The sequence below is a fragment of the Prionailurus bengalensis genome, chromosome B1 (genome assembly GCF_016509475.1).
Source record: "Prionailurus bengalensis isolate Pbe53 chromosome B1, Fcat_Pben_1.1_paternal_pri, whole genome shotgun sequence".
Taxonomy (NCBI): domain Eukaryota; kingdom Metazoa; phylum Chordata; class Mammalia; order Carnivora; family Felidae; genus Prionailurus; species Prionailurus bengalensis.
Genome location: NC_057344.1, coordinates 13,623,584 through 13,649,936, shown reverse-complemented (window position 1 = coordinate 13,649,936; position 26,353 = coordinate 13,623,584). Strand labels below are relative to the sequence as shown.

The window sequence follows — 26,353 nt, the reverse complement described above, 5'->3', positions numbered from 1 at the left end:
CACCCCGGGGAGGGAGGAGGGTCCCCGGGGCTGGCGGCGTGTGCTCACGGGGTCCGAGCGAACTCTGAATGATGTGCCACGGCTGGACAACCCTGATCTGGACTAGCTAACGTGGTGTTCCAACTAGCTTGACTTTTAAATAAAACATACTTCAGTATTGCGGCCCTTCCATTTTTATTTAAAAATTGCCTCCCTTCCCCCTCCCGATCCACTCTTGTCATTATCTTTGTATTGCCTCCAGTCCAACGTCCCTCCTTCCTTTAATTTGTCTTTTTTTTTTCTAGAACATTCCATCCCCCTCAGCTTCTTCCTCCATTAAACTGAGAATTCAATGCGTGTTAGTGAGTTTTGGGATTTACCCGTGTTTCCTTCCAATTCCTCAAGACCCCTCCGTATTTTTATGAAGAAACAGAAAACAAGAAGCATACGTTACGATATGGACATCAATCAGCACATCTTTATATGATTAGCTGTCAGTCCACATTGGAACGAACTGCCGTCTAAATACAGACTCAAGCCAAAAAATTAATACTCTAAGAAAGGGTTAGTGTGCTCCATTTATCAGTAAGATCCAGTAAAGAATGTATTCTCACCTCAATCTGTGATTCAAAAACAGTAATTTCTTTTTCCTCTGTAGCATACTCCTTTTATCTTGACTTTTGTCACTTTTTACATCTAATGCTACCTATGGTAAGGGGAACACAGCTCATCAACCTCTTGGTGGATACTTTTCCTTCTCTGTTTTCATTACCATCTAACACATTCATCATCGTACATGGAAATGTCTGGTGTTACTCAACGCTTAAGTCTCTACCCCATAGGGTTCTTTTCTTTCAGGCATGATGGCTCCTCTAAAATCGTGACTCACAAACATTCTATTACAACATGATTATCACAACCATCATGTCTGTTCTTCCCTGAGTGATCAACATGTTCACCCTTTCACTAGGACGTTAGTAAGGTACCCTAGAAATTGTTTAAACATTTCTTTGACACAGCCTAAATTTCAAAGTTATTTCAGGGTTTTGCAAATCTCTTTAGTAAAATTGGGTCAAAAAACAGAACAATAGATATTTTGTGGGGCTCCAAAAGACTTCGGAGCTCTTAAGCAAATATCTTCCTAAGTCATAATATTTTGAACATGATCGTTTCACAGATCAGGGTGATGTGTGTGACTCTTCCTGTGTGTGTGTGTGTGTGTGTGTGTGTGTGTGTGTGTGTTTGGGGGGGGGGGGTGTTGCTTGAGGTAATTGCCAATAAACACTACATAACTATTTAGGCCAGAATCTGAAGAGGCTGTTCAATTGGACTCTTAGAGCAATTAAATAGGTAAAACACTGCACAGCTGGAATTTTTCAGGACCTGCGGGTCTTGTCCACGTTTCAGATACGTACCCCTGGATTTTCGATGACACAAATTAGCAGATGTGGATTTGAATAAGAACATTAGAGGACACAAAGGGGAACACTCTAGTGGGAGGAATGAAAGGTTTTAAAATCTTAAATCCCTGTATGGGCCAAGATGAATCTCAAGAAGATTGATATTTGGCCTCGTCATCTCCCCAGATAAATGCTATGTAAATCGGTCACTGATTGATAGCATTTATTAAAATTCCAATTTAAAATGCTAATTAAGCAATGCCCATTTATAAATATCAGATACAGGTAGGTCAATTTTTATACTGGACTATACTGGAATATTCTACACGTATATCTAGTCCTACCTTTTCTGGATACAAAACTAATTATTTCCAAATTGCACAAAGACGGTGTCCCTTGAGAATAATCAAGGGCTTACTTTGAACAGAGCTGAGCAGCAGAGGCAGCAGCCCATGGGGAAGAAGAGGGACAGACGTGGTTTTAAACAGTTTCTATCGCTGAATAGGGAAGGATGGTTTCCACATACGTCTTCCCGAGAAAAGACAAGTTTTGTGACCACTCCCACCCATACGTTAAATCACTGCCATCTTGGAAATAAAGGAGTCTAATACAGAGTTCTATAGAGACACAGAATAAGGCCCACAGGAAACTTCTATGTACTATAGTTTGCCATATTGATGATATCAGGAATAATTAGCATTATGGATACTGCCTTTTATAACTTAAGCATTTCTTGTCTCAGATCTGCAGAATTCCCCACAGTACTACGAGCAGACACTATTAAATATGTTGAATTATGTGGCTATTTTATGTTGTGAATAAATAACCACATGGAATCATGCTTGTGCTATTAAATGAATTTTACTTATAACTGAATTCAGTTCTTTAGGCATAAAAGCCTAATGACTGCACACCACAAGGAAGATTTTTAAAAATGCATGAACCAAACCAAATCAAAGCAAATTGTATTAAAAAAAAAAAAAAGCCCATGAATGAGCTGTTACTTCAAACTGGCACCAACTTAGCTTTAATATTAAGACTTCTTCTCACCTCTTTCTACTTAGGCCCCAACCCTTGAAAAAAAAAAAACAAAACCCAGAGTTTAACCAAAACTGAGGTGATTACCTTTTTTGGTCATGATGAGGCACTGAAACCATATTGTCGGAGATGCTAATATAACGTCAAAATCAAACCCTTTTACCTCTACTGAACATGGGATGTCTGATAACGAGCAACATTGAGCACTTCGCATGACTGTCACTCTACTGAGCATTTGACACATGCCCTTTTTATTTCTCTAAGCCCTTGTATTGTTATCCCATTTTACGGATGAGGAACCGAGAACTTAAAAGAGAGTAATAATGGTCCAAATAGTTACAGAGTACCAGAGCTTAAATTCAGCCCTGAGGCTTAAACCATTTCACTAAAGCATTGACTCAGTGGTTAAAACTGGTATCAGGAGGATAGATTGCTTCCAAAATCCAATGCATCAGGAGAAGCCACGCCAAAGGTTTGAAAACATGATTTTTCATGTTTAAAATTGATTGACTGTGGATTTGGGGGGGGGGGGGAAGAGACACAGCATGTGATTTTCCCTGTGTTTTATTTTATTTTATTTTTTAATTTTTTTAACGTTTATTCATTTTTGAGAGACAGAGAGAGGCAGAGCATGAGCAGGGAAGGGGCAGAGAGAGAGGGAGACACAGAATCTGAAGCAGGCTCCAGGCTCTGAGCCGTCAGCACAGAGCCCGACGCGGAGCTCGAACTCACGGACCGCGAGATCATGACCTGAGCGGAAATCGGACACAACGGACTGAGCCACCCAGGGGCCCCATTCCCTGTGTTTTAAAGTTACCTTCGGAGTTAAGGTAACCAAGAGTGCACCTATTGCTAGTAGTCTCCGCAAGCTGGAATCTTGCAGTGGAACGAAAATAGTTAACAAACATTCCTGATTGGGGAGTGGCAGAGGTCAATATGTTTCTGTCACGCTAGGATTTCGTTTGTCTAAATGGACTTTGGTACAAATTACACATTTATTTGTAAACTTTTTCTTTTTTAAATTACCAATATGTCAGAGGCACTCAATGTCACCTAAATTAAGGGGCACTGACATCAACAGGTACATAATAATCGTACAATTACTTTGTTACATGCTGTGCATACAGTTTTAGATTTCATCTTCTGTTTTGCAAAGGGTAATTTTGTCAGTAGCAAGAAGGTCTCCACCAGCTATGTGGGCTCTAACGTAAAGCTGTATTTAAAATCATATTTCTGGGTCCTTTTCCCAATAGAGTTCAATTATCACTTATACTGGAACAGAAATAAAGGTTTGAGAGAAAGGCTCATAATAAAGTCCAATTCATAATTTTCACAGATGTCTAAGAGTAAATCCAAAAGGAGAGTATAATACCTAGGTGATTCTTTGATTTCACCCACAGAACAATCCACCCACGATACAGCTTTTTTATTTCATAACTATCTGCAATGACCCACATCCAAAATCGTTTCCGAAAGGTAAGTTTTCTTCTTTATTTGTAAAGATGCTATTTCACCAAAACCACTAATGCCTCCTGAAATCCAATACTATGTGATAAAGACCTAAGACTCTCTCTTTAGATCTCCAATCATGTTTGTTGTGTATCAAAAGAAGTGGTTCTTATTTTTGTCCTAATTCAGGTGACCTTGGGCAGGAGCATGCTGGGTCCTCCACAGCCTGGGCAGGCAGGGAGGAGGAGGAAGCAAGATCTGGGAGTGTGTGATGAGGTCTGGACTCTTTGCAGGGGGCAATCAAGCAATGCACTGCATCCAAAAGGCTTAGTGAGCTTCAGCCCTGTGCTGGCAAGTATCCAAGCGGGAGGGAAGGGGGTAAGGAAGGGAGATCATTCCTCTCTAGTGGTGAGAGCAAGACAGGGGTTCAAGAGGGCAGAGCTTCAAGAGAAATCCAGATGGTCAGCAAGAGTTAGCTGGGGGTACGTATGCCAAGAACTGGGCATAGAGCTAGAGCCGAGGACTCAAGTCACATCACCAAGTGCCCAAAGGCGATGTTAGAAGGGAGTCTGTGGTAGACCAGTGCATAGAACCCTAGATCCATGAATAAATCTCCATGATGGGGGGAGCACAGGAGAGGCCAAGAGAGAGGGAGTGCCATTCACCCCTGGAAGGTTGGATACAAGGTCTCAGGCAGAAAGACTAATTCCTAAGCCCACCCAGGGATGGCAGTATTCGTCCATGCTAGACAACTTACTGGGTTCAACCTATTTTTATGTTTTGAAAATAAGGATATATTTGGGGGTGGGGGTCCTTTGAATGTATTCTTTGACAGTCCATGTTTAAGAAACTGAAATGTGATAAATAACAATGATCGCACTGTTTTCATTACAGAGTAATTTTGTCTGTCTTTATTGACTCTTGATTTCCAACCATCATTCCATTCACCCAACCCATATTTTCATATTTTAGTGTTAGTTTTCAAACACATTTCCAGTTAAATGTTAAAAAGCTAGGCAATCTACCTTTGAAATTAAATATATTACTATAAACACTTTGTCTTCTCTGTTCAGACACCAAGAATCGGTTACTCATTGAAGTTATTAGGTATGAAATTGTCTACAGAGGCAAGGAGCTATTCACCAGGTCAAATCCTTAATGCCGGGGACAGAGCAGAGAAAGTGCACAAACATCTATAGTCGCTGTTGAAAATTTATAGCATTAACATTTTCAAAAGACTGCCTGTGAAGTATAACTTTTTTGCAGTTGATTTAATAAGTCTTTATTGACAAATTTAGATAATAATTATTATTTTCGGACGTTTTACGACACAGTCACATGGAACACGTTTTTAGTGATTTTTTTTTTCTATTTCGTGAACATAAATCATGTCTAAGCACATATTTTTATATGTCATTTTAGATGTAGGTATATGCTTGACACTCCTGCTTTTTACCTGGCCAATTTCTGCTTGTTCATGACTTGGCTTAGCAGTCCGTTCTTCCATTTAGTCTTTCCTGACCCACTAACAATAGTTTAAGAGCCCCGCTTTTGAGCTCCCATTGAACTCTGCAAATATCCTTTTCTAATATTCATCATACTGTGTTCTGCTGCCTATCAACCTATCTGTAACTCCTTCCAGACCATAAACACATGAGGGCAGGGACTACTTCTTTGCTGATTCCCCAGCACTTACTAAATGTCTTGCACTAGAGACACAAATATTGGTTTAGGGATGGGTAGATTGAACTGGAAGCAAATAGCCCAGATTGAAGAAAATGCTTGCTAACTAAAATAAGTCTGTCATTTGTATTTATCACACTTCTGTAATTATTTAGTCCTCTTTCTCTCTCTCTCCCTCTCTCTCTCCCTCCCTCTCTCCCTTTCTCTCTTTTACACACACACACACACACACATATACACACACCCTTAACCTAACCCAGCCTAACCTAACCCACATATTTGAGGGCAGAGACTATGACCTAATGGCACCTAGCACCATTGATAATTTGAGATTGCTATGTTTTAAAACTATAAATGTATACTTTTTCATTCTAAGATTCATGGGATTCTAAAACTGGACACAAACTTAATATGTCATCTAATTTGGTCATACCCTCTGGATCCCCAGACACAGACCACCTATTTGTTTGTTGGTTCTTCTCTTTTTTTAAAGCCCTACCAGGCTGCATCCGTTTCAAGTGACACATTACAATAGTTCACATTGTTGACTGTGATCAATTCTTTTAAAAAAAAATTTTTTTTTAACATTTATTTATTTTTGGGACAGAGAGAGACAGAGCATGAACGGGGGAGGGGCAGAGAGAGAGGGAGACACAGAAATGGAAGCAGGCTCCAGGCTCCGAGCCATCAGCCCAGAGCCTGACGCGGGGCTCGAACTCACGGACCGTGAGATCATGACCTGAGCTGAAGTCGGATGCTTAACTGACTGAGCCACCCAGGTGCCCCGACCGTGATCAATTCTATTTTGAGAGTCTCTAAATCTCTGACGCCACAATTTATGCCCAAATGCTCTTGCCCAGGCTTCAGTAGACACAGAGCAGCTGGTCACCATTTTTCTCACTAAGTGCCCTTCATATTCTTGAAGACAGACTGTGTGTCAATCTCCCCTTAACATCCTCGTGGCCGTGCTAAATAATCTCGATTGCTTTTATTCTATTTTACTGGTTACCCATGGGTCTAGTTTTCATCTCTCTTATCATCCTACTGGCTGTTCTCTGAAGCTCCTTCACAGGGTGTGGGGGTGCGGGTGGGGCTGAGAACCACACTGACTGGGTTATCAAGCTCTAGGTTTAGAGGTTTAGGCCCCGGGAGAGAAGCAAGTCCTACGAGGAGCCAGAGCGAACGCAAAGAGACTGAAACAAGGATTTCATTTCTTTAAAGTTCTGTGATGTGCGTTTGCTAATCCATCCCACAACTTTGGTGTTTCTGGGAGCAAAAGACGAGAGGCGCTGAGGGAACTGACTCTCGGGGGGTACCTCCATACAGGGGGCATGGCAGGGAAGTTCAGGCCCCAAGGGAGACGGAAAGCGAAGTCTAGGAAATTGGAGAGAATCGGGGGGTGTAGCACAACAGAGAAGCCCCAGGGGAGAGGTTTCAAGGACTGAGGTCGGGACGGTGGAGGGTGACGGTTAACAAAGCTGCATGTCACAGATTAATACTTACGATGATTGAAGTGAAATGCCTGAATTTGGCAGGAAGAAAGCAATTTGTGGCCTAAAGGAGAAGAATGTCTAGCAGAGGAATGGGGTGAAAGTCAGATTTAAAAGCAAGAGGGTGGGGAAGCGGAGACAGCCAGTCTGCAAACCAGTGGTTTTCCTCAAAATTTTTAGATTTGAACTGGACTCACATTTATTGAATGCCTATTATGTGCCTGAAACACCTTAGGTATTTTCACACGAGATGCCTTCTTTAATCCGCACAGGGCAAGACTAGGTTTAAACCTAGTGTAGAAAACTGTATTTCCATTACTTAAAATACCCTGTAGGGAAAAATATACTGGTTCTTTTAGGCAACTTTCTACATGAGGTCTCTCTCAGTCTGCAAAAAGCAAACGTGCTTACTTAGGGTCTTATTAGGGTAGCTTCAGCAGCATAAGGGGAACACACATGGGGGATAGATACACATGGGGGAGAAATGAATTTTCTAAAAAGCGGGAGGGAGGCATGAAGTAAAAGCCAGGTTGACTCAGAGGCTGTCAGGGAAGGAAAATTCTAGTTGTAGTGTATCTCGTCTTGGGGGCTGTAGCTTCTGAGTGACAGCAAGCTTCAGGGACTGTCTCTTTCTTTGGAAAACCGGTGCAAAGGGAGTTAGGTCGTTCCAAAGGTCTCGAGTAATTAAAGGGAAAATAAAGACATCTATTTAATTGATGCTAAGCAAGGTGTATACATAAGACAAAACATCCTGACTGGTAAGGCAAGTGTCCAGGTGACGCTTTTGACATTACACTACACAGGTGTTTCAATGCCTCCCATTCTTGGTGGCAATTTTGATTTTGACACAGAAACCACCATGAAAATACAGCTCTCTGTTATTTTTGGCCAAAGGCCTTTGCAAGACTTTCAACAAAAGGTTTGTACAATGTGATCATTCAAATGAATTTTAAAGATTAAGGCAGAACGAGTTCGAGTATTCTAGAATTAATTTCATAATATTACTCATTAGATCAATATATCACTGTGTCACTTTAGCTACAGTCTAAGATAGCTTTAGTGCGGATGATAGAAGCAGCCAGCGTTAAGTAGAAAGGCTCCCACGGTTAGGTACAAGTCTTTGTGGAATAAGCTGTATCTTTTTTGTTTGTATTCTGGTATGGATGTTGGGTAAAATTTACTGTCAAGGAATTTCTGGCAGGGTTTCAGAAGGATGGTTAGAATGAGGAATTTTCTGACTGGCAAAGAGCGGTGAGATGAGGTTGTGATTAACGGCAACTTATGATTAGTGAGAAAGGTCCTAAATTATACCTAGGCATTTATTCCACAAAAAGCCTGGTGATTATTTCCAGCGATTTTAATAAAAACACATAGTGTCATAATCAGTGTCAGGAATATTCATGGCTGTGATTCAGATAAGCAGGTATCTTTTTGTCCGTGCCTTAGATTACTTGCATGGGCATCACTGAGACCACACCACAAAATGAAAGAACCTAAGGGGAGCAGAGAGGCTTCGATAGTTGGTAGGTTGGAACCGGTCAAGAAACATCACAGCCCACCCTTTAGGGATTTCTCCACTTCTCCACAAATTCTCTAGGCATCCGAAAATCTGAGTTCTAGACATCACTCTGCCGATTGGCTGTGTGACCTTGCTAAGCCCTAACTTATCTGGGCCTTGATTTTTCCCTCTAAAACAAGAAATCTCTCGGGTCTTTTGAATCCTTTTTTTTTTTTTTTAAACTTATTTATTTATTTATTTATTTATTTTGAGAGACAGAGAGAGAGGAGAGGCAGAGAGAGAGAGAACACCAAGCAGGCTCTGTACTGCCAGCACAGAGCCAGACATGGGACTCGAACCCACCAACCATGAGATCATGACCTGAAACCAGGAGTCTGATGCCTAACGGCCTGAGCCACCTGGGTGGCTTTCATCCTTTAGATGGCTAGTTTCTTCAATATTCTTTAATGTCTTTGGGTGGGAGTTTTCAGTTATTGGATGTTTAGATTCAAGCGTTTTCTTAACGTTTTTCCTTTTTCCACCTGCTTTTCTGCCGTCCTGATTGTTTTGTTGCCTGTCCATCCAATATCATTTTACAGATCAAACTGTTTGAAGGATAAGCTAAAGGGCCCACTTGGTCATCTCCAAATGTTGACTTCTTAGTGCAGATGTGATTTAGAAGACAGCTATTTTCATCTTTTTTTTTTTTTAACGATGTTTATTTATTTTTGAGAGAGACAAAGAGACAGAGAAGGTGACGGGGGAGGGGCAGTAAGAGAGAGAGAGAGAGAGAGAGAGAGAGAGAGACGGGATCCAAAGCCAGCTCTGTGCTGACAGCAGGGAGCCCCATGAGGGGCTCGAACTCATGAACCGTGAGATCATGACCTGAGCTGAAGTCAGCAGCTTAACCGACTGAGCCACCCAGGCGCCCCTCATCTTTATTCTTTCTACTCCATATATTAACATTCCAGGTGGTAAGATACTGCCCACATTCCAATGCATTTAAGAGGTGAAAGTTTCTTTCCTTCACAAGAACAGCATTGGTGACTTTTTTTCAGAAGCCAAGAGACGTAACAAGGTGTGTGCGAGTGTGTTTGTTATGGGGGGCAATCACGTGTGTCGATTCTTCCTGGCCAAGATTTACATATCTTACAAGATCTCATTCTTCTAATGCCCCTGTGTCCCATCAACAACTTTCAGTTCTACAAGCAGAAGGCTCCTGGTAAGTGGAGTCAGTGCCAGTCTTGAAGAGATCATACAACATCACCAAATGTTAGGACACAAAAGAAACTTGGAGCTCATTGCTCAAACCCTTTGCCTTCTCACAGGGCAGCCAGTATATATAACCCTAAAAACCAGACATCTCCCCTAAATATTATTAGCATGACCCCACCCCCAACCCCATCCCACACTTCCTTAAGCCAAGGAAAAAAGTGTTAACAGATGTTAAGGCAACAGAAACACTGTCCACAGAAAATTAAGAATCCCTGAGACATTCACAATCAAACGTGAAACTGCCCGGCCCCCTCTAGTTAATGTGAAATCTAATTAATATTGTTGTAACTAGCAGAGAAAAAAAAAACCTTTACCTGAACGTAGAATTAGAATGTTTATAATTTTCCACTTCTTTTTTTACTTCTAAAGGATCAAGAAGCCTTTCCAAAGAGTAAAATACAAATCAATATTCAATTTTCCTCCAATTATGAAGAAATAAACCAACTTCAGGTCTTTCTTGTGTCTGTACTGCCTGTGAATTTGCTGCTTTTTTTTTTACTCTCGTGAGAGAATAACTAAGGATTACCTTCCTCTGCAGAGGCAGCAACTACTTATGCCTAAAAAGGGAGTATTTGAAAATTCTTAAATTCATTCTTCTGCCTTTTTCCTTATCCTATTTCAAATCAATTTCCTATTTTCTCACGTTCCTCCCGGCCAGCAGCTGCTCCTTCTGGGCCTTTATCTGGCCCGAGGAAGGCAGGCAGGCAGGCAGGCAGTTGCCTGTTTAGCTGATGCCAGCCGTGTTTCTATGCTGGAGACAGAATGTCTGATCTCCATATTACAAGCAGCTTCCAATTGCCCCGTCTTAAAAAGCATCGTAACACTTGGGTCCACAGGTGGGGGTCCCCTGTCTTTGTTTTCATTGGGAATTAAAAAAAAATTTTTTTCTTGGAATACAGTCTCTTATGAAAAAGGGCAACCATACCAATAATCAACTCACAAGTCAAGTCACTAAAGGAAAAAAATTCACCTGCAGCGTAAATACTGAAGATTGAAGAAGTCGTGTAATAAACACTGTATTTGTAGACTGTCTGAGGCAATACACCTGAAGTAAAATAGCTTTCTCTGGTGGCCTGGCAGGGAGAATGGACTCTCCTGAAAAAAACCGTAACTTCCATAAAACCGTGGAACTGGAGAAGACCATGAAAACATTTCCCCTCACCTTCCCCACCCCCCCCGAAATAGACCTCTATATAAGTGGAAATGGCATCTAGAATTCTTGGTATGTTCGACTCGCTCATCAGACTCTTCTCGGTATATATCCAGAATTGTAAATGGCATTTTTATAGACTTCAAAGATGCCAGCTGAAAAGAACAACCTGCATCCTGGTAATTCCCACGGAAATGCCCACATCTCTTCTGCATCCATGGTCTGATTGATCTCTGCCAAAGCAGTGTGCCCAGACCTTCAGTTTGGCTGCTGTGGCTGCCCTATGTTCCCCTAGTGGTCCAGCCCAGCACACATGACTGATTGGCACTCTTGGTAAGGATTACCTAACTCCCTCCTTTGACTTTCTAAGCCTTTTTTTTTTTTTTAATTTTGTAGTGTACAGAAAAAGAAGAAAAAATCATCTGGTCTAATCTCTGGGATATAGTTTTACAAAGTCAAGGAAGACAGGACAAAAAAGCAACTTACAAAGAAAATATTCTGATATACTGTTCTTCTAGTTTATTTCTATAAGGCATAATCATCGCGTTCTATCTACAGTACAAGCTACTTATTTCCTGACACCAGACTCCTCTTCTGATTTTCCCATTTTCTCTGAAAGCTGTCGATTCTCACGGTCACGTCCTTTCCCTGTTCTCGCCATGTTCAGGCAGGAGTTGCTATGGCGCTCGTATTTTTACAGGTGCCTCTTGCACCCATGTTTTCTTTTTCTTTCCTCTGGAACTTTCTTTCTTCTAAGTCGCATTTCATTATCCCTATGCTAGGTGTGTCAATAACTCTGACACGGTCTCTGCATTCCTCCTCCAGTCCATATGCCAGGCAAGTCTTCCGAATGACTTACTTGCAAACGCTCTTCCCATGCTCAAATACTCATTGGCTGCCTATTGACTACAGAATAAATCCAGTCCTTAGCCTATTATCTAAGAAGACCCTTCGAGGCTCATCTTGCCCTTGGCAGTATGATTTTGCTCGGATAGAACCCTACCCTTTCTGTGCCTCGTGTGACTCACAATGCTCCCTCTGCCTAGATGCCCTCCCCTCTCTCCCTTCAACCCTCCCCTCTCTCTCCACCAACGCCCCCCACCCCTCAACTCCCGCCGCCTTTTCTTTAGCTCTGACTTACATAATCATTGTCAGCTCTCAAGGCCTAATTCACAAATTATGTTATTCCTTGATTTCAATTCCCAGCCAGGCTCATATCCAATCACTTAATGTCTTCAATAGGATGTCCTAGGGGCATCTTAAATGTAACATGTTCAAAGCTAAAATAATCATCTTCCACAAACTTCCTATTGCTTCTGCATTCCATGTGTCAGTGAGCAAAACCTCTGTGTCCCCGCCAAATGCCCATGGAAGAAACCCGGACGTCAGTCACTCTTTTCTCTTCCGTCGGCGTGGCCCGCCACCCCCCCAACACATTACTCCATCCATCAGCCTTCCACTCTATGTTTACTAATTCCAACACTACAGTCACTGCCCTCCTTAATGAAATCCTCAACTCTCACTTGGCTACAGTATCATACCTGCCTCCATTCCCGGCTTCCTCCGACACACTCTTTACACAACATTCAGAAAAAAATCCTTCAAAATGACACATATAATCATATCAATTTCCTGACTGAAAAAGTTTAAGTGGCTCCCCACTGCCATTAAGATAACCTCCCAATTCCTTAGTAGGGTTTATAAGCTCCATTGTGGCCCAGTCTCTAAATATATATATATTTAGAAATCCTTCAGATTTCGGTTCGTGGATGTCCCCCTTGTTGACTAAGGTAAAGTTTCTTCAACTCCAACATAAGATCATCACCGTAGCCTGTTTTTCTGCTCCTTATATTGGTGAACCTCACCCCTCTTTCTGTTCAAGGAGCTGCTCCCCCAAATTAGATGCTCATCGTCTTGTGCCTGGATTTTGAAAAGCATCCTAAATATTCCCTCCCTCCCCTGTCCTTCACCTCGTCAGTGCCCCACTTCTGTCGCCGCCAGTGACCTCTCAATAACGCCAACCTGCTCGCGTCTCTGCTGTATTTCCGACACAGGCAAATTTCACCTCCTCAGCAGGACGTAGTTTACGCCTTTGAGAACAGGTCCCGGGCCTTTCTTTTTAAACTTCATCGGCCGCTTTTCTTCAACCCGTCCTAGAATCTCCCTTCATAAAAGGTGCTACCTTCCGCTCCTCACATATACTTTGCCTCGTTGAAGAATAAAAGTCCTAATCACACTCCTCTACACGTTAACCAGCAAATTCAAATAAATCGAACGTTTCCTCCACTGGCCACCTTTGGTGACTCGACAGACCAAAACCACAGCTGCATCGTGGGATCTATGACAGCGCTGTATCGAGGCCTGATGAAAACTACAAACCATGGGCCCAGGAGTCAGACGGTCCTGGATTCCAATTCTACCTCTTCCACTTACTAGCCGTCTGATCTTGGGGGAACTACTGGACATTTCTGAGCCTCGGGAATGTACGCAAAGTAACAATAATGTGACACCTATGTCACGGCATCGCTGTGCAGATAAAGTGAGATAGTTGAATAAAGTTGGTGTATCTGCACCGAATTGGGGGCAAATTTTCAATGACCCTGGCTAATACAACTGTAGCTAGTGAGTGACCATGAACGTTTGGTTCTACAGTAATAAAGATTTGAGGTCTTCCAAATGTCAAAACTCATAACCTCAATTTGATTTAAATTGTTAAAGCAAAATAGTTTTACTCCTCGGCACTACTCGAAATGTTAACTCGATCAATCACTTGAGGCGGTAAATTACTTAAAAGTTAATATTGCATCTAAAGAGTTTAAAATAGAGGTACCACATAAGTAAAATCCTCTTTTAAACTTTTTTAATGTTTATTTATTTTTGAGAGAGAGAGAGAGGGAGAGAGAAGCACACCTACAAGCTGGGGAGGGGCAGAGAGAGAGAGGGAGACAAATGATCCAAAGCAGGCTCTGCACTGTCAGCACAGAGCCCGATGTGGGGCTCAAACTCACGAACCGGGAGATGATGACCTAAGCCGAAGTTAGGCGCTTAACCGAGACATCCAGGCGCCCTTCTTTTCTATTCTTATCATACTCGTCTAGAGCCATCTAGAAGAAATTGCTCACGCAATTTATATATGCGCATATAAATAAATTTCATCCTCAAATGTAGTACAATTAAGCATTGATTCAAAAGTTATGAAAATTAAATGATTTTGACCGACACAAATAAACATTAGTTTCTAATACCCAAGAGTGCCAAATAATGCTTAACACTCCTATGATGTACCAAATGGGAGAAGAATTTTGAGACAGGGGTTATTTCTGACACAAATTTGTTGCGTGTGAATTGGCAAATATTCTTTGAGTCTGGAAGATGAAAAGATTATTCTCCTGTTTTTGGAATAGTGACAGCCATAACATCCCCAAACACATTTCCCCAAAGAAGATAATGGAGTTGGTTAGAGTCTTTGGAAAGAAGTAGCTTCGGGATCTATTGGGTCAAAAGACAGAATACGTTTCCTAGCACTGAGAATTATCGGACCTTGCTCTCTGTATGCCGCACATATCCGCACACAATTAAACAGTATTCATCTGTTGGGCTTACCTGACCAGGGAAGCATTTCTGCCAGCAAAATCTCCATAATAAGAATTAGTGACCATCAGAGATAGGAAAAATAACAATACAAATGACTCCCCCATTACCTTGTTTGGTATTATTTACTTCCTCTTGGAGAAATTAAAATACTGTGTGAGGAAAATTCAGCAAAATAAAATGTTTTTAAAATACGCCTTATTATTCTAATGTATGCATTTATGATAAAATACGTGGGCTGCCAAAGTCACACAAAGCCTTCCAAAAGCCCCTTTTTTGGATTCCCTTGGCTTGGCTTCATGGCATCATTCTTACAACTCTGGTTCCAACGGATTGGTTGAATCAATAGCTGAACCAAAGAAAGCCAACCGGTGGCAAGGACCATCCATAAAACGGTCCGCCATGATAGCTCTGCCCGACAGGGTTAGGCTCTATGCTGGATGGAGACTAGACTCCATTGAATAGATCCTGTCTTTGGAAAGCTGGATCTGGAGACAAAACAGGGGCACATCAGTCAGCAGTGGGGGTAGAAGCAGAGAAAATGTGACCTGACCAGGTAACTAGGACTAGAGAGCTATGGATAGCTGTTAATACTCCACTTCCTTGGAACCTGCCTGAAGAGTTGCTGATGTGTCATGATTGACATTTGTTTCTCCCAGGCATATTGAAATGGGCTTCTGTTTTTCTCTTTCTTTGCCAAGTATCTTCATCATAATTCTTTATCACCTAGGTAACCCGAGTACCTCTAAGTCCTCACATTCCAAAAGCCCTTCATGCAGTAACTATCAACACGCTGAACCCAAGCTAGTTTTCTCCATACCTTGGCTTGGTTAATATTTACTCACAAAAACTGAACTCACAAGCAATGTCTCTTTTAAAATGTGCTGTATTCGGGGCACGTGGGTGTCTCAGTCGGTTAAGCCTCTGCCTTCGGCTCAGGTCATGATCTCGCGGTTTGTGAGTTTGAGCCCCACATCGGGCTCTCTGCTGTGTGCCCAGAGCTGGCTTCCGATCCTCCGTCCCTCTCTCTCTCTCTCTCTCTCTCTCTCTCTCTCTCTGCCCCTCCCCCACTTGTGTGCTCCCTCTCCCTCTCAAAAATAAATCAAAACTTAAAAAAAATGTGTTGTATTCATAGCAAATCCATTAGCATGCATTTTTTTTTTATTGCCAAAATGTTTTGAATAATCATCTGTCAATCACATTTTCCTTTTGTGGGAACAGAAAGGTCAGCAAGTTGGCAAAAAAAAAAAAAAAATGACAGCTCTGGCGAGGCTTTTGGTAGGTGGGATAAAAAGTCACTGCTCATGTACACAGCTGCGTGTAATGAATGCAACATGTTTGAGGCCTATTCTTGGATCAGTTCCCCTCCATTTTAAACTCAACTTCTCTTGGCAAGATTTCTGGGGCCATACTGCGTATGTGTCTGAATTCCTTCAGCCAAAACCCCTTAATATGAAAATTCAGCAGTATTGCATTTTGTGTAGATGTCATGACTCAAAACCCAGTCTGTTTTATGGACCATATGAATCAGGACTGACCTCTGTATTACTATGGACTTATTTTTAGCACAAAGTGATATTTATCTATGTCATTTTCTATGGCTTATAGATAAAAACGGGCACATATTTTATCCTGTAGACTTACAGTTTATGAGGAATATGTACAGGAGGAAAAGCATTTTTAAGTGAATTAACAGAAAATACATAAAACCCAAACCACAGCTTGACTTTTACCTTAATGAGCAGCGATTCTGTTGCAGAAAAAAGAGCCAAGAAGTTCTCTTCTGGGGAATCCAGCTTCCTCTCTCTCCCAAAAGAGAACTTCCTCTTAAAATACGACTACCGGGGTGCCTGGGTGGCTCAGTCGGTTGAGCGTCCGACTTTGGCTCAGGTCGTGATCTCGCCGCAGTCTGTGACTTCGAGCCCCCCATCGGGCTCTGTGCTGACAGCTCAGAGCCTGGAGCCTGCTTCGGATTCTGCGTCTCCCTCTCTCTCTGCCCCTCCCCTGCTCACACTCTGTCTCTCTCTTGTCTCTCAAAAATCAATAAACGTTAAAAATTTTTTTAAAAATAAAGAAAATATGACTACCATTCCTTAAAAAAAAAGCCCCCTCTTGTTCAAAGTTTTTCCTCTGTATTCTAGAATCAAAGCTGTATTTTAAAAAATAAATTTTCAGAAAGACTGTAAATGGCATCTCAATCATTAATGTATTTAGAGATCTAAGGGTTAAAAGTAATGACACAGACTTTGTTTAATTGATATAAGGAAAAAGATGAATATTTTCCCAAGTGAAAAAAAAAACCAACTCTACACTGTTTCAGGTTAAAATTTATGAAGCTGGAAAGTCTTATTGAGTGGATCTCTAGAAGTCACTCAGCATATAAAGAATTTGAGTATCGAATCCAAACATTAACACAAAAAGATTTTGAAAATAAGCTAGAAATCATGAACAGATGCCTCAGCATGGAAGAAAATTAGAAATACAAATATGCAAAACCGAAAGGCAAATATTTTGGAAACATGTTTGGAAATTCAATATTTTTCAACAGTTAATGAACATTGAGGTATTATATTTTCCATCTGAAGGATTGGGGATTATTCTGTAAATTCAATAAAGAATCTTATTATTTTAAATTATACTTACCAAAGTATTAACTTTAGGTTCAGAATCATGTAAAGTTTAAAAACACTTGTCAGATCAGATGATGGGATAATAACGTGTTTTTATAAAACAATATTAGTTAAGGAGAATGATCTGGACCCTAAAGAAATTAAGGCATTGAAATAAGGGCTAAATATTCGGAAATGCAATTAGTTTACTGCAAAATACATTAATGACTAAATTAATCCCTATTTGGTTTTAACTTCTAGTAAAAACGATTCTAATTTGATAACACAATCAAGATGATTAAAAAATCACACACTCATTTTTTATTCATATTTCTGCAAAGAGATTTGCCTAAGTGTTAACAATGGAAAGACAGTCCTCAATCATTGTCTTTGGTAGTTGTCTTACTGGTTTTCAGGTTGTTTCTTTGACTTCGTAATTTTTCTAGACTAGGGTATCTGTTCTTCATCAGGTTTTCAAAGTCAAAGATTCAAAACTACCTAGAATACTATGAAGGGGACAGAGCATGCCACCCCAAAATGTGCTACTTTGCATGTGGATTATTTGGAGCCGAAGTCAATCAAGACCCGACTCAGGACAAACTTTTCCTTCTCCCTTACCCACCTAAAAGAATTTAGATAGGGAGCCTGACCCAGGAAGACAGTTATTACCTGAGACAACTTTTAGTCTAAAGGATCTATCTGTATTGGGGCTCCTAGGTGGCTCAGTCGGTTAAGTATCCAGCTTCGGCTCAGGTCATGATATCCGGGTTTGTGAGTTTGAACCCCGCGCCGGGCTCTCTGCGGTCAGCATAGATAGAGCCTGTTTAGGATCCTCGGTCTCCCTCACTCTCTGCTCTTACCCCGATCGTACTCTCTCTCTCTCTCAAAAGTAAACATTAAAAGATTTTTTAAATCTAAATAAATAAATAAATAAATAACCGATCTCTACGGCAGGACACACATCTGATTACCAGATATCTGCTCTTATCTTCCTGTAACTCTCTTTTAAAGCCCCAGTCTTCTCTCTTCTCCTGAGCTTAGGATGACATAAAGTCTCAAATGGCCGACTTGTCCTTCGGTCTCAAAACTTTGGGGGTCCCATCGGCACAAAATGAAATTTGTTTTTCTCCTGTTGATCTGTCTTAGATCGATTTAATTATTAGACCAGCCAAAGAACCTAGAAGGGGAGAAGGAAAAATTTTCAACCTGTACAACTACATTCTCAGTGGTTCTCCAAGATGGGAGGGTAGGAGCTACCCATATAATGAGTTACCTTCTTTTTTTTTTTTTTTTTTTTTTTTTTACGTTTATTTATTTTTGAGACAGAGAGAGACAGAGCATGAATGGGGGAGGGGCAGAGAGAGAGGGAGACACAGAATCGGAAGCAGGCTCCAGGCTGCGAGCCATCAGCCCAGAGCCCGACATGGGGCTCGAACTCACGGACCGCGAGATCGTGACCCGGGCTGAAGTCGGACGCTCAACCGACTGAGCCACCCAGGCGCCCCACTGAGTTACCTTCTTAAGTAAATCCATGGTTTGTCACTGCGGAATACTGCAAATATTCATGAGAACAGAACTTACGGTCCACGTGTCAATGTTGGGACTGCGTCAAGTCAAAAGAGACATTTACTCCCAAACCAAATTATATTTGGACCATTTTGGAAAGAAATGTATAATAAACCATTGCAGAAATTCTAACATGTTCAATTTCCACTTTGAGTGTTTCTGATTCAACTTTCGGTCGCAAATTCAGTAGAGTTCATTCAGTGGAAGAAGGTGCTATCTTTTGATAGAAAGAATGGAAGCACAACGTTTCAGAGATTAACTAGGGATCCTTCAGATTATGACCAACCATCCTTGTTGGCACTTTGAAACATCTGTGTCTCATCAGAGATTCCAGAAAATGCAGTACATACCGCAGTGAAAACATCTCCTCCAACCTCTCTCACTTTTTAATGGAATGTTTTACCAAGATTTGTTTTATGTGTTTGACAGAAAATAAATTACTGAGATACAGGAGATCATCTGAATATTTGTGATCCTTATAGAAAAGGTTAATAGGTAATAGGAGTTAGACAGGTTCAACATTCAGGATATGTAAAAAATACGAATGCTTTCAGTAGTAGTCTTAAGGACGCAGAATAATTTGGGTTCTTTGGCTTTCTTCTCTTTTTCTTTTTCTTTTCTTTTTGTTACTAAGAAATAAAAGCAAGTATCTTCCTTGATTGCTCCAGAGACTACAATTGGGTTCAACATAGTCCCCTAAGTTATACAAAATGTTGTTTATTTTCCGAAGCCAATATTTAAACAGCACAACAGAGAGTAAGCAGTGAAAAAGAGAGTTAATGAAAAGTAAAGAGTCATGTGGTTATTTTCTTGGCTAGCTTTCTCTATTTAAAAAAAGTCCATTAATGTAAGAAATGGATATTCTCAAAAAACCTGAAGACGTGATAAGCACTAAAGTTTGATGAGACATCCCAGAAATCTTTCATATCTATATCCTGCCATATCATCAAAGAGAATAGTCAGTTTCTACATAATATTCCTATATTCATTTGGGGCATACCTAGTGAGGTTCAATATAATTTTAAGAGATAATGTCAGCAAAAATTTAATTAGCTCACAAAAATGGCACTTTTCTCTACGTTGCTACTCTTCCCCCCTTTAAATTCTTCTTAACCTCAATTGTTTCAAAAAAAAAAAAATAACCCAAATCTGGGGCACCTGGGTAGCTCAGTCGGTTAAGCATCACACTCTTGATTTTGGCTCAGGGCATGTTCTCATGGTTCCTGGGTTCAAGCCCCAATTCAGGCTCTGCATTCTTTCTTCCTCTCTGCCCTTCCCCCTTCTAAATAAATAAACTTTTTTTTTTCTTAAGCAACAAATCTGTGGATTGTGGGGAGGAGGATGTTGATGTTCTATCTTGCCTGTAGCAAATACACTCACTTTTCTATGGCATTAACTTAAAACGAGGTCAAATTTAGTTTATCTTAGGACAATCATATCATTTTTGTCCACATGCTATTTCTTTTAAGGGTGGTAACATGGCAATATTTGTGCAAAATCCTCAAATAAAACATGTGCTTTTTAACATTCTTACGTTGAATTTTTTTCCTTATGTACATTAAAAAAAAAAATCAGGCCTAAACCAGAGATGACCGCATTTAAACAGTCAACATTTAAAAAGATGGAAAAAAAAAGTATTAAAAAAACCCAAATCAACAGGGAAAATCATTTCCTTCAATATTTGCTTTCTAAGGGGTAAATACTGGAAAGAAAGTGACTTTAACTGAAAGCCTCAAATCTGAGGAAGATGAAAATGCAAATTGTCATTAAAAATTTATCAAGATAGTTTCACATGGAAACTCAGAAGAACCATTCCATTTATATTTTTGCTTTTTCACTTTTTCCAAAAGCGCTCCTGGTTGAAATGCCACACGAGCCTCTACGAATTTTAGTTAGCTTTCTTCTATTGGATTGTAGGCAATGATCATATTGCAACCAAAGAAAATACGGGAAATACGGCTCCAGCCCAACCCTGTGAAATCAAATGGAGGGGCTACATAGTAGCTTACTCATCTGTAGGGTTTCTTTCCTCCCAAGTGTTTCGCTGTAACATTCAGATACTTTAATGAACGAAAACCACTTTTTCCAAAATGTATGGCGTTTGTGGAGCACTGATAACCCTGCCTTAATTATCTCCTTGAGCAGTAGAATATAGTCAGATAAAGGGACCCGACTTAAAATTTCTCTTTTTCATAATTAGAATCTGGTAAAAAGTAAGGACTAGCATATACTAAGGTATATGTTTCTACTCACTGAGCTTGAGTAAAACTAAAATACATCCAAATAGATTTCCCCGTGCCTCGTAAGCAGCCCATTAGAATATATTAAAACTATTTTAAATCTTAAAATATGGCTTATTAGCAACTGCCAAAAACATTCGCTCGAAATTAAACATATTATTGTTATGGTTGATAATAAACAGGTGTTTCTTGTTTCTTGTTTTAAAAATAAATTGGCCATCTTGGAGGCTGGGGTGTTAACATACGAAACTCTGCGTACAGTTGAGAACACAAGGGTATTTTGGAGGGGTACTGTTCTCTCACGTGTGGCTGGTTTCGAACTTTCGATTTACTATCTCACCGGGCTCTGTTGACTCCATTTTTAAAGCACAGTTTTTCAGAACACTACCTCCTTAATACAGCACACTGCCAAACAGTCTGAAAGAATAATGCAGCCATATTGACTACAGCTGTGAAAACTTTATACTATGGATTTCATATAGTCAGAGCTATCTGGGACTCAACTTCAACTTCTGCAAATATCAGGTGATCCGGAAGAAAGAGTATCAGGGATAAGAAGGCGTCACTAATATTTTCTTTTCTGTCTCCCCTCCGCACCTCTCCTCCCCACGTCCTCCAGAGAAAATATTTTATACAACCTGAGCAGAACTCTGAAAATAAGGTCAGAGTAAAGAATATTCTTCGAAATGCACACACACACACACACACACACACACACGAACAAAGGAATCAGGCAACGCGATGCCAGTGGATATGAGACGTGGACAGATTTGGGAAAATGGAAAACACACGAATGACTGAAACCCAGCGAGGCCAGGTGAGAAAGTTAAATCAACCAAGGGCCAGCAGAAAGGAAAACCATCCAGCACAAGCAGATTCCCACTGTAGCAACTCAGAGAGGCATGGCAAAGAGGCGCCTCGTGCTCCCGAAGTTTGCTGGGTGGAAAATTACTTTTTAAAGTATCTTACTGACCACACCTTCAAGGTTATCCACCATCTGCTTTGTAAGTGTCGTAAAAGAGAGTCCAGAAACGGAGCCGAGTGACAGGTGGTGTCGTTTCGAGGTCAAGAACAAGAATGGTGGGGCAAGACGGACTGTCATCTACCAGCTCGTGGCCTTGACGACTTAAACATTCTGTGTCTCAGTTGTATCATCTGGAGAATGGGGGTGACAATTATCATACCCGCTTCCTAGAGTCACTGGATTAAGTGAGTTAATACATATGCGGCATTCTTAGAATGGTGCATGGGACTTGTTAGTCATTATTTTTCCAGAAAGCTGTGAGAATCGTACTATAAAAGTAGTAGAATTAAAAAAAAAATTTTTTTTTTGTCCACATACATTGAGCACATTCTTTCCAAGAAGGTTGATCCCAATATGCGGTGAAATTGAATGGCAAGTCGATTCTAATTTCCAGTTCTTTCTCCAGAAGGGACGATTTCCAGGTCTCCACCAAACCCGGAGAGAATTCTTAAATTGGTTTCCTGGGACCTTCCCTGCTCAGTGATGCCCTAATTTACACTTCATAATTTGCAGCCTGCACGTGAGGCATTCTTGAACAGTCTGAACTGAAAAGAAATTCTTATCATAATTAATTTTTAAGGCAGCAGGGAGTTGGTTATGAGGTTACCGGAAGCCAAAAACAGAAGCGGCGATGTCAATGTGACAACAGGTCTAAACAACACAGTTACGCCTTCCACGTCACCACCGAGTTAGAGTTAGGTGTTTGGTTTCCAAAGGTGCAACTTCCTTTGGTGATGCCATTTGCCAAGGGCTACAGCCCCACTGCTTGCTTGGCTTAGCTTCTCACATTTCAACAGACACTCTTCTAAAGCGAATTTTTAAAGAAGGTATAGGTATCCATTGGTAAGTACCTTTATGGCCTTATAAAAATTTGCATGGCTTCAGAGATTTTCAAGACAGAGAAACACATCTGCATTACAGATCGCTTTTACAGAGACACAAAGGAAGACTGGGCTTGGAGATGAGGGATGTTTTCCCCCAAGCATTTAAGAAGTTATCTTAAAACAGTTTCTTCCTAACTGCAGTGGGATTCGTTTCCCAGGGCAATTGCCTACAACAGAGCCTCAGAGTTGCAAAGCTGGCATTTACATTTGACCTTCAGCTGACGGGTAATCCAGGAGGATGAGCTCCAGGAGGAACCCCGGGCATTCAGAAGGGCCACCGTTGGCCCTGGAGGTCTTGGTTGAAAGGATTTGGGCTAGCTGGTGGAGAGCCAGTTAAGTTGCAAATCAAGAATGCAATGTCCCCTGCTGATTAGAACGAGCTTTGATTGTTTCGTCTTCCTTTTTGCATAGCTCATTTCATTTCATTTTCTTTTGTTTTAGAAGAATCCCAATGAGCGTAAAAATAGGCCTGATTCATCTGAACGTGAGAGCTGAAATCTGAGTTTTCTTTGATTCTTTCTTTATCCCATTTTGCCTTCTTGCTTGCCCTCATCATGCTGAATGGGGAAGACAGTTATGGCCAGAGGCTAAACATTTAGGAACAGAAGTTCCCTCTTCGGGTTCTTTTGGAAATGCTCAGAGAGGATACAGCAACCACCAGGAATTTAAGCCCATACACTTTTTATTTCGTTCATGTTTCAAAATGATACAAAAAGCATGTAAGAAGGGGAGAAGCTCTGGTCCAGAGGGGTGAGTATATTGTGCCAGGGTTTTGCCTCTTCCTGTTTGCCCAACAGCTTCAGGAAGTGGCACTGTAGAACCATCCATCTCTGGAGGCTGTCACTAGGCTCTGGGGATAATACCTTCTCTAGCTACTTTTTCTCAGTGTGGGTGGCAGTGAGGAGACTGTGAAATAATAAAGGATTATGATAATGAAGGCAAAGATGACGATGGGCAAGGGTACAATGGTTCGCGAAATCTGAGAGGCAACTAGTCTCACGGTGCAACTTTCAATCCCAAGTGCCCCTTGTCTGCACGCATTTCAGAAGTACCCTCTGAAAACTGCTCTACAAACTGTTCAGGGATGAAGCCTCTTTCGTCTCTGGAATAACCAGATTCACTTCGATGGCGCCACACTGTCTCATCTTGCACCCTGAGGACCACGTACAGGCTAAGCCAGAGGTTTCCAGAATGGAGTGACGTGTAGGATACGAGAAAACTCCTCCCCTATTCACAATGAGATGTGTCTTCTAAGTGGGTCACATGAAAAACAGAATTTCAAGCTGTCGATTTATTACCGGTTTGCTAGCGTGGCACCAACCCAGGAAGTCTTTATAACAGTCCTAACTTCGGATACGCCGATGGTTCGGTATATATTCACGTATCAACCCTCATATGACTGTTAGTGGTGTAGGTGTACAATCATATCCACAAGATCCCGCCCCCAAAGCAGCCACAGTGAGAGTAAATTTTCCTTTAATTGCTCTGCGCTTAATCTCTTTCAACTGATTTATCTCAGTAAGGCTTACCATGGAATAATTGTAGCTCCGCTCCACTTTTTAATTGTGCAATGGCTCTAGAAACTTCCAGGCAAAACTCATCATTTCACAGAAAAGTCCCAGAGGTCATGCCTCCCAAATTAGGGGCCATACGGGGCAATGATAAATCTTCACCAGTATCGTGAGAATGCACACGCATGTGACTGTGTGCACGTGCCTATGTGAGCATGTGTTTGAGAGGGAGAAAGATCCACACGAACGGATTATCTTGGATGGGTGATTGGGTTCAAGGATGCAGTATGCAAGTGGCAGTGCCCAAATCGTTTCAGAGCCACAAAGAGATTAATTTAAAGCAAAATTTGATTCTTCTTAGAACTGGAGAACAAAACACCAAATTCCTATTTGTGAGAATTAGAAATCTATCCAAAATAGAGGGCAGCGTAGCAAATCGGGCAGCATTGTAGCAATCAGATGGACTTGCCCAATCCCATTTCTACCCCTGACTAGATGGATACAATTGGACACTTTTTTTTTTTATTATTATAAGGGGCAGAGAGAGAAGAAAACACAGAATCTGAAGCAGGCTCCGGGACAGCTCAGAGCCCGACTCGAACCCAGGAACCCAGGAACCATGAGATCATGACCTGAGAAATCATCTTCCGTGTATAATCTCCTTGTAACTTTCCTGCATACCCCTTGAGGACAGATGGGGGGCAGATGTGAGGGCTGAGAGAGGTGGGGCATCACCCTTGGCCATAGGTCATCTCGCTCTCAGGACTTGCCTCAGATTTCCAACCTTTCAATTCTTATGTCCTCAGTTCCTGTCTCCCCCTGGGTCCCCAACACTGGAACTAGGTTATCGAATCCCATCACTACTCCCAATAATCGTTCAGGTTCGATTATTTCTGTGTTTGTGAAACCCTAGGATTAAACAGCTATGCGGGGTTGTTTTCTATCTCTTTGACTTGTTATCCTCGCTTGTTATTTGAAAATAAAACTGAAATTGCCCTAAAAAGCATATCCAGTTTTCTTGACCAGCCTCACCATCTACAGTGATCCCAACATACTCCACTTCGGACTGAAATGTTTTCCTACTTTTCTGGTCTACTTTTGTTCACCAATATTTTTGAAAACATCTGTTCCCAAGGCAGATCTTAGAGCACGGTTTTGTTTTTATGTTACCACCTGCACGAATAAACGTTTTGGAAATAATAATGTCGTAATTCATTTTTATTACAATTTAGGGCCAAATTATGGTGTTTTTTTTCAAAATTAGGAATACTGAAAAACCATGTACCTACAAATCTTCAGGCATGAATTCGACGTTTTAAATATGAATCTGTTCAGAGATGTCCAGGTATCACATATATAGTTAAAACACGAAAACGGTGCTTAATCATCTACATTTCTAAAGAGCTATGTTAAAAACATAAACAAAACATCAAAATGATTGACTCTATCTGGCTTTTCCTTTGACTCTGTCCTAGAGCACAGATTTTAATTCTTTACTAAACTTGTGTGAAGATTTAACTATCATTTAGGGGGGGAAATCTCTCTCTTTTTGTCCGGATATCTCTTTTTATCTTAGCTTCTTGATCCTTGATGACAATGTGACAATTGTTTTTCCCTCAAAGAGGTTTTTGGCCTTTATTAGATAATAAGTCCTTTTCTGGCATTGATTATTTTTCGACACAGGATACTATCTTTTATAAATGTGTTTTCTACCATTGTCCTACACACAGATATTAGCAACCTACAAAAAGTGAATGCAAACAAAATAAAAACAACAATATGCAATGTAAAAATATACCACTCACAGGAGTAAAACGGTGGGGTAACTTTTTGTATTGGCAAGAATAGCTTTCATGTTTATTAGGACACTAATAAACATTAAAATGTTGCAAATTATAGATCAAGGAGAAACAAAACTGAAGATTTATTGGCTATTATTGTTTCCTATTCTGCCGGCCTGCTACAT

General features: G+C 40.9%; 1 protein-coding gene across 10 annotated transcripts in view; it reads right to left on the bottom strand.

Moving 5' to 3' along the window:
* Positions 1-26,353, bottom strand: part of TENM3 (teneurin transmembrane protein 3) — a 453,850-nt gene that overhangs the window by 347,761 nt on the left and 79,736 nt on the right. The window lies entirely within an intron of this gene.